The sequence below is a fragment of the Metopolophium dirhodum genome, chromosome 1 (genome assembly GCF_019925205.1).
Source record: "Metopolophium dirhodum isolate CAU chromosome 1, ASM1992520v1, whole genome shotgun sequence".
Taxonomy (NCBI): Eukaryota; Metazoa; Arthropoda; class Insecta; order Hemiptera; family Aphididae; genus Metopolophium; species Metopolophium dirhodum.
Window position 1 is genome coordinate 5952582 of NC_083560.1, and position 15286 is coordinate 5967867.

General features: G+C 29.1%; 1 long non-coding RNA gene across 12 annotated transcripts; it reads left to right on the forward strand.

Moving 5' to 3' along the window:
• The first annotated feature begins 628 nt into the window (after positions 1-628).
• On the forward strand, positions 629-11942 carry LOC132936426 (uncharacterized). 12 transcript variants are annotated; one of them, XR_009663455.1, is made up of 15 exons: positions 629-1032; positions 1112-1374; positions 1971-2078; positions 2171-2312; positions 2392-2530; positions 4026-4162; positions 4800-5648; positions 7810-8532; positions 8601-8916; positions 9100-9236; positions 9304-9462; positions 10353-10488; positions 10559-10725; positions 11498-11673; positions 11791-11942. It is a non-coding gene; the product is annotated as an uncharacterized LOC132936426 (long non-coding RNA). The 12 variants fall into 12 exon arrangements; XR_009663457.1 differs by having other exon boundaries at positions 8664-8916; XR_009663459.1 differs by having other exon boundaries at positions 7810-8916; positions 10545-10725.
• The last annotated feature ends 3344 nt before the right edge of the window (positions 11943-15286 follow it).

Consider the following 15286-nt stretch of genomic DNA (forward strand, 5'->3'; position numbering starts at 1 on the left):
CTGACCCATACATTACATATTTTGTGTTATCATTATTCAAATTAATCAAATAAAATGTGGTTTAATTTATTTGGTAACCACGGTTATCAATAATTTAATATTTCTTTATGCAACCCATCTTATAGTCTACACAATCATTAAACCTTACCGGACCGGTAAATTACTGGGCCGGTAACGAATTTACAGACTAATCTTTATGCAACCCGCCCATATGATAAGAATTGTACCTGACCACGAATAAAGATATATACTACGGCCAACTGAGTCCATCCGTAAAAAGTAAAAACGCCTCCGTCACTGTGCATCGGTTCTCCTTCCATACCTTACCATCAGCTTTATCGGTGGCTGGCAGTTGTCCGAATAATGATAAAGACCGATAAGAATGGTTGTACGGTGGTTAACCCCAACCCCAACCACTAACCACAACACCATCTTTATGTATCAGTGATAAGTACCGATTTAGTGTTTCATCTACACTTGCACCAGCCTGCACCCAGGATGATTATCAGTGCAACAGTGGTGGAAAACGCTATTAGACCAACAGAGTGTGAATGTTACAGTGATAACCGGACTGTAAATATCGAACGTTCTATCGTATTATCATTTTATCCTTTGGTCGTGTCGAGTCCGTCGCCGACAACTTTACTATTACGCGTCGGTTTACGTAAACGATATCGGCAGCATAGTAGACGACCAGAAGAACCCACAAGATCCGCTCGATTTACACGGTCGGTTTTCTCTTTTATTGTTGTGATTAGCACTGATCGCACGCCGGCGCATCAGTAAAATCAATTACACTGCACGCGCGGCCGTGGACTACAAATATACAATTTGTACGGGGGCGAGTTGCACACACGTCGTGGTCTGGTTAACGACTCATCCGTAATTTCATTGTCGTCATCTTGAGTTCAGACGAGTTAAGGTGTTGCAGTGAACGGTCAGCGACAACCTGAAGCAGTGCCGGATTGGACCAATTCGGCCCACCCAGTTTTCCGTACTTTACCAGCCCACTTACAAACTGGCGGCCCTTGGGTACGTTTTTATTCCGCTTATAGTTTTTTTATTTTATAGTCTCCATTTCTTCAACTTTTAACTCTAAACATATTTTCAGTCGGCGCAGTCCCTCGTGACTTGAACGGCCCCAAAATTGTCAAGGCCCACCGAGTTCTACGTAACGTAACGTGGTTTTAAATTATTCTCGAAATTATTAGTATAATTTTGTAACCCATAATGTTACCTCATTGCTTCAACCTCCGAGCATCAATGAGGAGTTTTATTTGTCTTATCAATCATAGCAGTGGCGTTAGTATAAAAATTTGGCCCCAATGCAAAAAAGTGTTCTTCTCCTTTTGGGAATAAACATAAAAGAAAAATGTAATTTTATTTGTCTAATGGTGTATTTTGTAAGTCATAACAGTTACTTTACGAGCTTTAAAATTAGCAAAGTTGTCAATAATCTGCGTAATGTCCATGAGTTCTTCTCTAGCTTTTATAATTTTTATTTTCCCCATGGACTTCTTAGTTAGTTGTTTATAATTGTTAATTTTTAAAATGACCGTTCGGCTGTAGCTTAGACATTGTTTAAAACATAAGTAATAATGAACACACCTCAGGAAAACTACTGCTCGTATCATAATATTTAATTGTTAATAATTTTGTAAATTCTCTTATACTCTTTTCTATTTCACTTCTTAATGTTTTTACACAAAGTAATATTTAAATCAGTAATAAAAATTAATTTGGATATTGCTGTTGCCAATATTGCCTTTGGAGCAGTGGACACAATTGTTGCATTGCTGTTAGCTAAATTAAATTGAACTGAATTATTTGTTTCGCTGCAATTAAATACAAGTAAAATAATTGTTATCCAAAAGAAAGTTTTACAATATTTTTTATTCAACATAATTTTTTTATTAGGCAATCTATTACAAAAGTTGAACAATAAGCTTAATTGATAATTTTTTTTTTAGTACACACAGGAAACAGAGTGAAGAGACCTCCCAGTGGAGGTACTTTGTCAAAAGTTATACTAAACAATTTACAATTTATTATTCAATCTTCAATAACTAGTCTATTAGGTTAGTAGAGTAGTTATGGTGCCTATAGAAGAGCTATAGATATTATTTGTTTAACATTTTTAAAATAAAATAAAATATTTTATTTGTAATAGGTAGATATCCGGATTCAGGAATTCAATATCCTTGGTCGGCAGCAGAGTATTTGATGTGTCATGCTAGAGGAAATTCGTTTTCGCACATACCTGCATCTCTTCGTGGGTAAGATGATAGATTTGAAGATGGTCAACTTAATAGGTAATTATGTTGTCAAAATCAGGTTTTATATAAGGCATGCCTTAGAGATGCCATTGGATACTAATATATTATTCCTTAGTATTTGCATGTATGGAATTATTGAACGGAGTTGTTCGTTATGGTGCAATAGTAATACACGCAGACGCAACATTATAGTTGTATCCTCAAACTTAGGAGCAAAACAATTGTTGGTGATTCATAGTATGATTCAGAATCACGTAAGTAAATTATTATTATGTATATTATATCAATGAAACACCTATGAATAATAGTAATTAAAATTTAAAACAATAATAATATTTTATTATACTAGGTAGTGTCGAGTGATTATTTTGACATACTCACTCGGCGCTACCTAGTATAATAAAATATTATTATTGTTTTAAATTTAAATTACTATTATTCATAGGTGTTTCATTTAAACAACTAACTAAGAAGTCCATGGGGAAAATAAAAATTATAAAAGCTAGAGAAGAACTTATGGACGTTACGCAGATTATTGACAACTTTGCTAATTTTAAAGCTCGTAAAGTAACTGTTATGACTTACAAAATACACCATTAGACAAATAAAATTACATAGGTAGTGCCGAGTGATTATTTTGACATACCTACCTAACACAAAAAGTAGTAAAAAAAAAAATGGTTCAATTGTAAATGTTGAGATGGTTTCTGATAGAAAATTGGATATAGTTGGTAAAATTGAAAATTCCCAGTACTCATCTAAATAAACATGAAAAACAAAAAACAATTAATATAAAACATTAGCTATTCTTTTTATAACGAGATTCTCATAAATTCTTAACAAAAAAAAAGATAACCAGAAAGTCAAATAAATTTTTTATGACTGTTTGAAGTTCAAAGGTTTTTGACATTGGATATTTACCCATAATATAAATAATTTTCATAATCTTCATCGTTTTAATATTTTGTTATTCAAAAACAAAGTTACAAACGGTAAAACTTGAAATATTCACCAAATATTTATTTTTATATTTTTATACCTATATATAATACAATTTTGAGTTATTTAGAGATATTTGAAATATTTAATTATTTAATTATTTTTCTATAAATATCAATAAAAAAATATTAAACAATAAACATACATTTTTTTTTTTAAATAGCATTTTCATTTTGACAAAATTTGTCCAAATCAAGAAAACTTTCAAATTGTTAAAATATTTATAAAATGTTAATATTTGTAAAGCTGAAGATTGACAACATAATACAAAGTTTCTAATAAGTAGTTAATACTGTTATCAAAAATCTGACTAATATTTAAGTAGGCAAGTAGCACAGTTTTTGTTCATACATATTCTAAGTTCAAATTTGGACGAAATTAGATATTTTTCTTATTATTGTTGTAATTATAATATTAATAATATTTTATTATACTGTATAAGGTTTATATTATAATACTAATATATTATATTAAGTACACACAATAACATTTTCATATACAATGTTTGTGACAAAAATTAATTCAGCCTACTGTGTTATTAGTTCAATATAATATAGTACTATACTATTAGTAAAATAAATTACTTTAACATTGAATTTTAATTTAACACATCCATTACAGCAGGGATTACCAAAAAAATGTTTACAGTGCCACATTGGGAATTTTGACAATTTTTGGGGGCCATCAAAATATTCGAAGCAAATATTTTTAACTTACCTTAAAAATTAACATTAATATGTTTAAATATAGAATGTGTGCATCGACGTTCGGCTGTAAATGCAATTTGAATGGACAGGAACAAACAAAGGGATTCAATTTCGATACCTAACCTGTGGATGTATGTTTAGGAACAAGTATCACGTTAAAAGACATTAAAAACATTCACAGTGAGTACCTACGTAAATATTTATCAAAAAACTAATTTTATATTTAACATTTTTGTGGGAATTATAAACAAAACACCATATATAATGTAGTGTATAAGTAATATATTCACACTGTAGTTCAGCAGACGCTGACTATACATTTTTATAATACTACAGCATATATGTCTTGTGTAGTGTAGCCGGGTATACATAGTTAGTCGTTGATTTATATTACGCCTCGTAACACTATTGTACATCGTATCATTATACTTATTATTATATTATATATATCCGATCTTATTATTATTTACCTTTGACTTCTGTATATCTGTGTACTTCAACAATTTTATTAATTAGATGGAATATTTTCATCTTCCTGCACACAACAATCTTAGCGAAATTGAAATAGTTCTAGGGAACAGCATATTTTATAAGCAAAATGTAATGTTATTATGCCGGGTTGCATAAACAATCTAATACATTTAATGGTTCTCATTAAGCTCACTATTAATTCATCAAATGTTTTATACAACCCGGCATTGGTCGTATTGATTGTCTCATACTCCCATACATATTTTGAATTTTTATAGCAACAGTATTGATAAAGAGAATTTTATAGATATGAAATTACACCTTAAATGTTTTTTACTTTGTTTAGGTTTATTAGGCAGGTATAATTAAAGTAAAAAATACGTGAGCAAAAATGGTAATTCAAAACCAGGAAAATGCAATCACTGTAAAAAACTAGGACACTGGAAAAGGGACTGCAGGATATTCAAAAACGAACAAGAAGAAAAGAAATCAACTTCCGGTTTAGCGCTTATTGGTCTACAAAGAAAAATTGAAGAAATCGACGACTCAGACAAATGGTGTGTGGACTCAAGTGCGAGCGACCACATGACTAATCAAAAAGAGTGGTTCATCGATTATAAACATTTTGATGTGCATTCGCCTGTACGTATTAGAGATGGTAAGCACATTATGGCAGTCGGGAAAGGTTACATAAATATTCATACTTAAGTTGACAATAAGTGGATAAAATGCTACTTAGAAAATATTTTATATGTACCTGATCTAAAGGTAAATTTATTTTCTTGTGGGGCATGCCTTGATAAAAGAATTACGATGGTAACAGACAGTAAAGGTTGTACATTTAAAATTAATAATCGTGTAATTGCAGTCTGTGTTCGTGAGAATAAATTGTTTACAATGCTAATCAAAACAGATATTACACAGGAAATTAGACACTGTGCTAACGTTGCTGTTAAAAAAAAACATTAGAACACTGGCACAATATACTATGTCATCAGAATGTCAAACATGTTCGGAGTATTTAAAACACAATGAAATACAATTTACAAATATACAAGGACAGTTATTCCGTGAACCATGCATCTATGGCAAATAGCAAAAGGAGACGTTCACTCAGAGCAAAACAATAACTACTGAACCAGGGCAATAATACAGAGCGACGTATGTGGACCCATGGAAGAAAATTCATTAGGAGGTAAAAGATATTTCTATAGATAATTATACTCATGTCTTTTTTATGAAACATAAATCTGAGGTTAAAAAAGAAAAGCTTAATTGTTTTCTGAGTATGTTTAAAACTCAAACAAAAAACGTTATTAAAACTATTAGAAGTGACTGTGGATTAGAGTATAAGAATTCGGAAGTTCAATCAATTCTAAATCATCTTGGTATAAAGCATGAAACAAGTGTACCTTATACTCCTGAACAAAATGGAAGAGCTGAACGTTCAATGAGGACTATTTGTGAGGCAGCCAGAACAATGATATATGCCAAGAATTTTCCAAAATCACTGTAGGCAGAAGCAGTCAATACAGTAGTGTTCTCATTAAATTATACTGGTAATTCAGGGAAAGTATGTAAAACTCCATACAAGTTATGGTTTGATAAACTTCCTAAAACAGAAAAGTTCGTAGATTTTAAAATAAATGCATATAATTTAGTTCCAAAACAACAACGAAAGAAGTGGGATGCAAAAACCCGAAAAGGATACTTTGTTGGATATTCAGAAACTTCAAATGGTATCGTATTTGGTATAAAGAAAATAACGAGGTGTCACTTAGTAGAGACGTCATTTTCAAGGAAGAAAGTGTTATAAATTACCAACTTGTAGAATATTCTAATAATTTAAATGATAGTAATAACATTTATGTTCTTAGCTTACACAAGGATGGCTCATTAGAAGACAGCAATAAATCAGAAGGAGATGAATTCATGAAAAATGAATTTGGATCAATAAGTGTAGTTCACAATGAAAAACAAGGACATGAACAAGGAAATGGGTCAAATGTAAACGTGTACAACTTGCGAGATAGTAGTAATATTAAGAAACCATTACGTTATGATAATTCAGCCTTTTTTGTAGTCAAATCCGATCCAGTGAATTTCAAGGAAGCTGTGGAGACACAAAATTCAGAAAAATGGATAGAAGCCATGGACAATGAAATGGAATCTCTTAAACAAAACGGAACATGTTCTCTCGTAAAGTTACCTAAGGACAGAACTATTGTAAATTGTGGTTGTATAAAACAAAAATACAATGTTCATGGAATTGTTGATCGATACAAGGCTAGGCTAGTAGCAAAAGGGTAAAGTCAAATATTTGGTATTGATTTTAATGAAACTTTTAGTCCTGTAGTAAAGTTTGATTCAATTCGGTCTATATTAGCTATATCAACAGCAGAACAATTACAACTTCGTCAATTTGACGCTCAAACAACCTTTCTATATGGAGATTTGGACGAAGAAATTTACACGAGACAACCAGAAGGGTTCAACGATGGTATCGAAATGGTGTGCAGACTTCAACGCAGTTTATATGGCCTAATGCAGTCACCACGATGTTGGAACATAAAGTTCAAAACATTTCTTCTTAACTTTAATCTATTAGAAACAAAAGCAGATCTCTGTGTTTTTGTTAATGGAGAAAATAACAAAGTATTAATTGTCGCTATATTTGTTGATGATGGTCTAGTTGCAGCTACATCAAGTCAGGGTGTAAATGCATTAATTGAATATTTGAGACAACATTTCAATATTACCGAAGGAGAATTGAATCAATTATTAGGTACAGAAATTGAGCAAAAATCTGATGGATCAATTGTAATGCACCAAGGGTTGTATTGTAAAAGAATATTGGAGACGTTCAATATGACTGAAGCAAATCCAGTTCAAATACCAGCAGAACCTCAACATTCATTAGATGACAAGCAACAAAATACTAATCTAACTAGTAAAGTCCCATATCGTGAAGCATTCGGAAGCTTATTATATGTCAGTCAGATTACAAGACCAGACATAATTTTTTCATTAAATCTAGTTAGTAGATACATCGAGGATCCAAAGGAACAACACTGGACAGCAGTGAAACAAATTTTAAAATATTTAAAGCAAACTATTAATTTTGGATTGATATTTAGTTTTAGACAAAAACTCATGTTAAAGGGATACAGTGATGCTGACTATGCAGGTGAATTGGATACAAGAAGTTCAACATCAGGGTCAGTATTTACATTAGGATCTGGAAATATAACATGGAGTTCACGTTGTCAACAGTGTTAGCCTTAGCAAAACTGAATCAGAGTACATAGCTTTAAGTCAAGCAGTACAAAAATTAACTTGGTTAAAACTGTTTTTAGGTGAATTGCTGGACCAGCCAAAAATGGTGCCAACGATGTATGGAGACAATCAAAGTGCGATTAAACTCGTAAAAAATCCAGAGTTTCATAGAAGAACAAAAAGCTCATAGATGTTCGCTACCACTATATAAGAGAAAAGTTCAATGAGGGATTGTTTTCATTAGAGTACATATCCAGCAAGGAGCAGATTGCAGACGTTATGACAAAGCCAACTCCATGAACGCGGTTCAATGAGCTAAGGAAGATGTTAGGAGTTATAAATATTGATGTTTAAGGGAAAGTGTTAGAATTATAAACAAAACACCCTATATAATGTAGTGTATAAGTAATATATTCACACTGTAGTTCAGCAGACCCTGACTATACATTTTTATAATACTACAGCATATATGTCTTGTGTAATGTAGCCGGGTATACATAGTTAGTCGTTGATTTATATTACGCCTCGTAACACTATTGTACATCGTATCATTCTACTTATTATTATATTATATATATTCGATCTTATTATTATTTACCTTTAACTTCTGTATGTCTGTGTACTTCAACAATTTTATTAATTAGATGGAATATTTTCACCTTCCTGCACACAACAATCCTAGCAAAATTGAAATAGTTCTGCAATTGAGTGATTTTAGACCAGATGGTGATGGTTATGATGTATTTGTTGCTGCGACGAAATAATTCGATAATGCGGATGCAAATTAGTTCGGTTTTTATTAGGTATTTATTTATTTATTTATTCGTATAACTTAATAATGAACGCACTAACAAAAATTTTTCCTATTAAGGTTAAAATAAACTATAAATATTACTATTATAAATTTATAACTGATATTCATAAACATTTTAAGGTACAAAGTACCATGACAAGCAAAATATCACATTAAGTATCACAGATTTAAGTTTAGATGTCTACATTCAAAGCCTCTAACCAGGCCACTGCTTCAGGGGCCACTTTGATGAAGTCCTCCAGGTCACCATCGTAACTTCTCAAATGGCAATCCAGGATTCATTGCTGCATTGATTGTATATTTGCGCCACAGTCGCATCCCGGACTCTCTGAACTTCGATTTGTACATGAATTTGTTGCATCTGCCTTGCCCTGTGCGTATTCTGTTGAGTCTAACCCAAATTTTCATGGGGAGGTCCATTATTTACTATTTATTATTTATTAGGTATAAATATTATTAGGCTCCTAGATATTTTATACTATTACATTTTTCTAACTATAGAACCACTCTTACTGTAATATTTAGTAATTTATTGTTTTGTTTGTTTATTGTTTAGAATTACTTGTGTGTGCGTCGCAGGTTATGGCTCGTAAAATTAAAGAAAATAAAAACATGACTCCATCATCTCTCTTACGGGAAGAAGACGATAGCAGTGATGACGATAATCAACGCAATTGAGAAGAGAACAATTGGGTATTTTTTAACTCTTGTATTACAATTTTCTCTGCGTTTTTTGATATATATTTTTTTAATTTATCAGGCAGTTGAAAGAACACCAATTAATAATAGAATGGCAGGCACAACAGACATTGCGACGTTTGAACCAATTAAGAGCTGAGAATTAAATGCTTGATGAAAAACATCAATTTTAATAGAAGAATTAAGATTTTTGAAAAATTATTCATGGCACAAGCTTCTGGTAAGATTTAATAACAATCTCATATAACTTAAACTGATTTTCGTTTCATTATTTTTTATGAACATCACAAATTGACCACCCCATATCTGTTCTTAATGCATTACTGAGCGACACTACTTCAGAAATATTAGAAAATGATTTAACAAAACCTCAATCTTCATCATAAGTATAATATAATTTGTTTTAATTGATGGGAACAGCATATTTTATAAGTAAAATGTAATGTTATTATGCTGGGTTGCATAAACAATCTAATACATTTAATGGTTCTCATTAAGCTCACTATTTTAAGTAGTATCTAATGTTATACAATTGTTTCTTTAGAATACACTAGTTACATCAATTCCGCTCATCTGACTCAATGATATGCATATTGAATGAGCTTGCAACTTGTTTATTTTTTTTCTATACAATGTACTTTGTTATCGCAATAATGAACAATAGTTGTTTTAAAAATATGTAACTGGTAAAAATGTATATTATGCATTAATTCCATACCTGCATGGAATAAATCAAAATATGAATATAATAACCCAAAAATTACTCAAATCAAAAGCTAAAATACAATTTTGTACCTATTACACACTTTATATTAACCTTGGATTTACCATAGTAGCTTTATCCCCCCCCCCCCTCCCTAAGGGGCTTAACCGCGAATCGGTTGATTTTGTTTTTGTTTTTTTCGTAATTGTCAGTAAAAGGTTTGTACGAAAGAAAATTCGACAAGTCCAACGTAAAAGTAGGAAATACTTGTGAGCCTGTTCTACCAACACACTTTGCAACTTTTCACTTAGTACTTTTCGTTTTGAATTCCTGAAAAATGCAAAATGCTATCTTTTCATTCCACAATTACTATCAAATGTTGGTTATAATTATTGTTCATTTCATAGTAATTAAGTAATAAGATGGATATTGTGGATAATTACTGCTTATAACGTTCCACCACCGACGCAAACAGCTACAACGTTTATAAGTCCAACCTTACCCGCCATCCAACAGCTACAAGTATCAACTCCCGGACAAAATGTAAGAAGTTTATTGATTGGAAGCATATGTGAAATAATTTATAATTAACAATGAAGTATTATTATTCTAGCTGAAACCTTATATGACGAAGAGCTTCATCACAGGTGCATTTCAAAAGATGGGAAAATATCCAAAGAATGTCAAATTGATGCGTTATACTGGCGAAACTGCTGATTATACATTTGTTTATCTATGATGCATAAACTCAATGAAAAATATATACCTGGTACTAATCCAGTAAGTAGTCATTTTAGTTTTTAATTTTCCTATTCGTATTTATACTGGGTCACTAAACCGAATAGGACAGTTATTTTATTCTCCAACCAATAAATTTAAAAATGTTATTTATTAAAATCAAAATAAACATGGACCATAGACTTACGCATAATTCATTAATGTATAATATAATAATTTATATAATTTTGATTGTTAAAAGCTAAATTTCTTGTTGGTAATCTTTATACTGGGTTATGGAATATCGTGGAATTAATATTATGTTGATGTTCCTTTATTCTTTTTTATGTTTATTACAAAAGAATACCTAATTATAACATATACTATATATGAATGTACATTATACAATAAATAATTTTGATTACATGCAAATATGTTATATCTTAAACTCATAAAAATTATTATCCTACTGATAGTATCCTACTTAAGTATTTATGATTTAATTATATTACTTTATTTATTTATTTAACTAAAAACTATTATTACTAAAATAATATTCAATATTAAAAAAATTCAATGTTGTGCTACAAATATTTTATTTTATTAATTTCCTTATTGTATGAAATATAATATTAATTAATTAAAATGTACTATCATATAAAATAATTTAGTATTTTTTGTCTAAGATTTGGGTAAAATATTTAAAAATATATATGTATTAGATTTAATTTTATTACAATTAAAATGATAATATTAAATATTATTGGTTTAGTATTAGATAATGTTAAAATCTAGGTAATTATATATTAGTATAATAATTGATCTATTATTTTAGTGCTTCAAATGACTCAAGGGTATAAGGCTAGTCTAGATTATGGACAGTTTTTTGAAACCAACTATTGGCATCGATACTCAATATGGAACCAACCAAAAGTCAGAATAATGTGTTTAAGCCAGAATCAGCTAGTGAAACTGTCGTTATTAAGACAAATGTCAATTTTAATCTAGTTGGTATGTTATCAAATCTCATCAAAATATAACTAAATACATTTGAAACTTGAAAATAAGTTTTTTTAAAACATAAAGATCATTTTTGTATAATTTTTTTATAAATTAAAAATTTTGCAGATTACAAAAAGTCAATGACATGGATGCATTACACAAAGCCCTTGTCACACAAGATTACAATTTATGGGATCCACTTGAAAGTTGTAAATGGCTACCAATCGACACTAGAAGTTATTTAAATAAAAATAACATTTCACCAAGTTTTTTTTATAAGTCTCTTATTTCTTGTATGTAATTATGTAACATAATGATATTTGTTTAGAACTAAAACAATATATTTTTTAGAAGTATAACTTAATATAACAGAAAAAAATGTTGATAAATATAAATATTGTTCAAATCATTATAACTTAAGTTTGATAAGCAACTAATTTTTATCTGAATTATAGGTACCAATTAATTTTTTTTTGTATGCATGTTGTTCTACCTCTAATAAGGAATTATGTGATAAACTATTAATTTATATTTAGATTAATCAACCAAAAATAATATTTATTTCATTTGTATACCATAGTTTAGTGTTTACCTACTAATTAATTTTGATAAATCTATAATCCCTTATATTGTAGCTAACCACTGTTTTATACTTTAATGATTAAATGTAATTTTAGTTTCAGTTTTCGTTATATAATTCTATTTTGATATATCTTGGTTAAGATATTAAACAACAATACAACATGGCCAGCATTATTTTAACTTATATTCTTTAATTAAAACTTAATTAGTATTTTAAATCTTATTTTTTTCTTATCAAATTGTATAGTTATTGAATATAACTAATAGCATTGATTACAAATACTATTTATAATCAATTCTAATAGTTATTTATACTTAAAATGTAGATATCTATAAGAATGTATTTTTCTTTTGATTTATGAGTTGCTACTATTTCACAACATTGTATATGTATTTAAGTGTAATTTTATTTTTAAAAATATAAAATGGTAATAATAAATCTAGGTTTTTATTTATAATTCTTTTAATTTACTATTTAGTAAGTATCCCATTTTCAAAAAATAAGTGACTACAAAGATTATATTCTTGATTTAGCAAGTAAACTATCCAAATTTAAACTCTAAAGTGAAATTGGTACCTACTCATTATGTGAATACTAACATTGGTTATTATTATTGTAATTTATGGTTTTTTATGCTACGGTAATATTATTTTTTATTGGAATATTGATTTTAGAAAAGAAGATTAGTCTTACAAAGAATCATAAATTTAACACATTGACAGACAGTGAGGGTTATAAATAATTATAAAAAACATGCCTAAATTAATCAGTTTAAATTATATTTGCTTTATTTTTTTGGTAACCAATGTCACTTTATGATGTATATGGAAAGTAGACTTGCTCTCTCACATGATACCATTGAAATAACCACTGCTGTAGCAGTAGTGTCCATTTTTGGTCTGTTTTCGAGAACCGCTTAAGCAATAATATTACATATGAATTCAAAAGTGTCCCCTGGCATCACCAAACAAAAATACTGCTACAGCAGTACTTTCATGATTGTCCGTCAATCTGTTAAGAAGGCCATTAAGAGGACATTTTATCTGCTTGTGTTTTGTCCGTCTTACACGTGTACACATAGCAAATTTTGGTTCGCTTGAAACTAGTTTCAATATCGTGCTATCAGTTTTGATATTAGAGTGAATCGACATATTATCAAACTTTTAAGTAACAAAATTATCTGTGTACTCACGTTGGTTTTTTACCATATTTTAATTTTTAAGTGAGTTATGAGTTATCACTTATGTGTACCTATAATTTAAAATGCTCATAATTCACTTAAAAATAAAAATATTGTAAAAAACCAAAGAGGTTCTCTCTTACAGATAATATTGTTACCTAAAAGGTCATTTCACTCTAATATCAAAACCAACAGCACACTATTGAAACAGGAGATAACACATTCGGGTACAACATTCTCTTAATGTAGATAATTAAGTAGATTAGTGATTAGTGATTTTAATGTATAAAAAATGTACCAAAAATTCAGTATACTACAAAAATATTTAAGCTGTTGCCTGATATCATTACATATTCATATCAATAATCATTTGTGTGATTGTGCCTGACTAAAAATCGCTCTGTTGTACAGTGGGTGACAAGTGGGTCACTGTAATGGATGGTGTTAAATTTGAATTCAATGATATAATACCATGGTATAAAATAACGATTCTGAGCTAAAATGGTCAGTCGGCTTATGATATTACCAAGTATATTTGACGATATTATTGTGAATAAAGTAATTTGTATATAACCTATTTACGTGGAATTTTGTTATACATTTTCAATCCTTAGCTAAAAAAGTTGAACATTTTTAACTACAAAATAGCTATTAAATTTTGTCAAAATTTGAATTTTAATTACTTATAAAAAAAATGTGTGCCTATATATTTTTAATATTTTTCAACTGCTATTGTAACATTATATCAGGAGCCTTGCATTAAATTTTCACTCTTTTTTACTCAACAAATAAAATTTTATAATTATTTATAGAATAAAAAACTAAAAAAATTAAAAATTGACAATGGCCGTTAACAGCTCAAAAAGGGTCAAATTATTTTCAAAATTTTATCGAGTATAGAAAATGCTAATATAAACTTTCAGTGAAATTTTCAAGTATCTACAGTCATTCATTTTTTAATTACAACAAAATAAGAAAATCGTTACATAAGAAATCAAGTGAATATCAAATGTTTTAAAAATATGAATTTCAAACGCTCAAGAAAATTTAATTTGACTTTCTTGTAGAAATTTTTAATTTTTTATAAAAGTAGACAAATTTATGGATAATTTTGTATTACATTTTAAAATCTTAGATTTAAAAAGAAAAATGTTTTATGAATTTCTAACTCAACACATAGGTAACTACCTTAATATTTATTCATTTATTGGTTACCGCAAATTGTTGCAAACACTATATATTGTAGATGATAGATCACTATATTTGATATTAGCCGTTAGGTACTAATTACATGTAAACCTTCTGTCACAATAGTACAAAATTGAGAACTTTTTCAATTTCAAATTAATTTTTAGATTTAGAAGACTAAAATACCACCTAATGAGAAAGTTATAAAATAAATGGTAAGAAATGTTTAATCAGTGCTCGATATTCAAATAACTTGAAAGTAGATGTACTTTGGGATCTCTTGTTGGTAATTTATTTATAACCCAACATGAAAAACATCAATCTACTCATTCAATGGTGTTTGAGTCCTGTATTATTCTACTTCAATTACTACTACTATTATTATCTATTACAATCATTTTATAACATTAAACATTACATTTTATACTTTTTATTTCATTTATAACTATAATAATTTAATTAATTTCATGTACTTATTATTATAATTTTCCTAAAATTCCGTTGTCGCTACATCCGGATTATCATTTACTTGTTGTTCCGTTGATCTATAGATAATTTCATTCCCACAATTATATCTATATCCTACATCTACTACCACCACTACTATGATCAACATTATTATAACTAGTATTACAGCATTGTATAATTTATTTCATTTTCTTTTTCCTGAT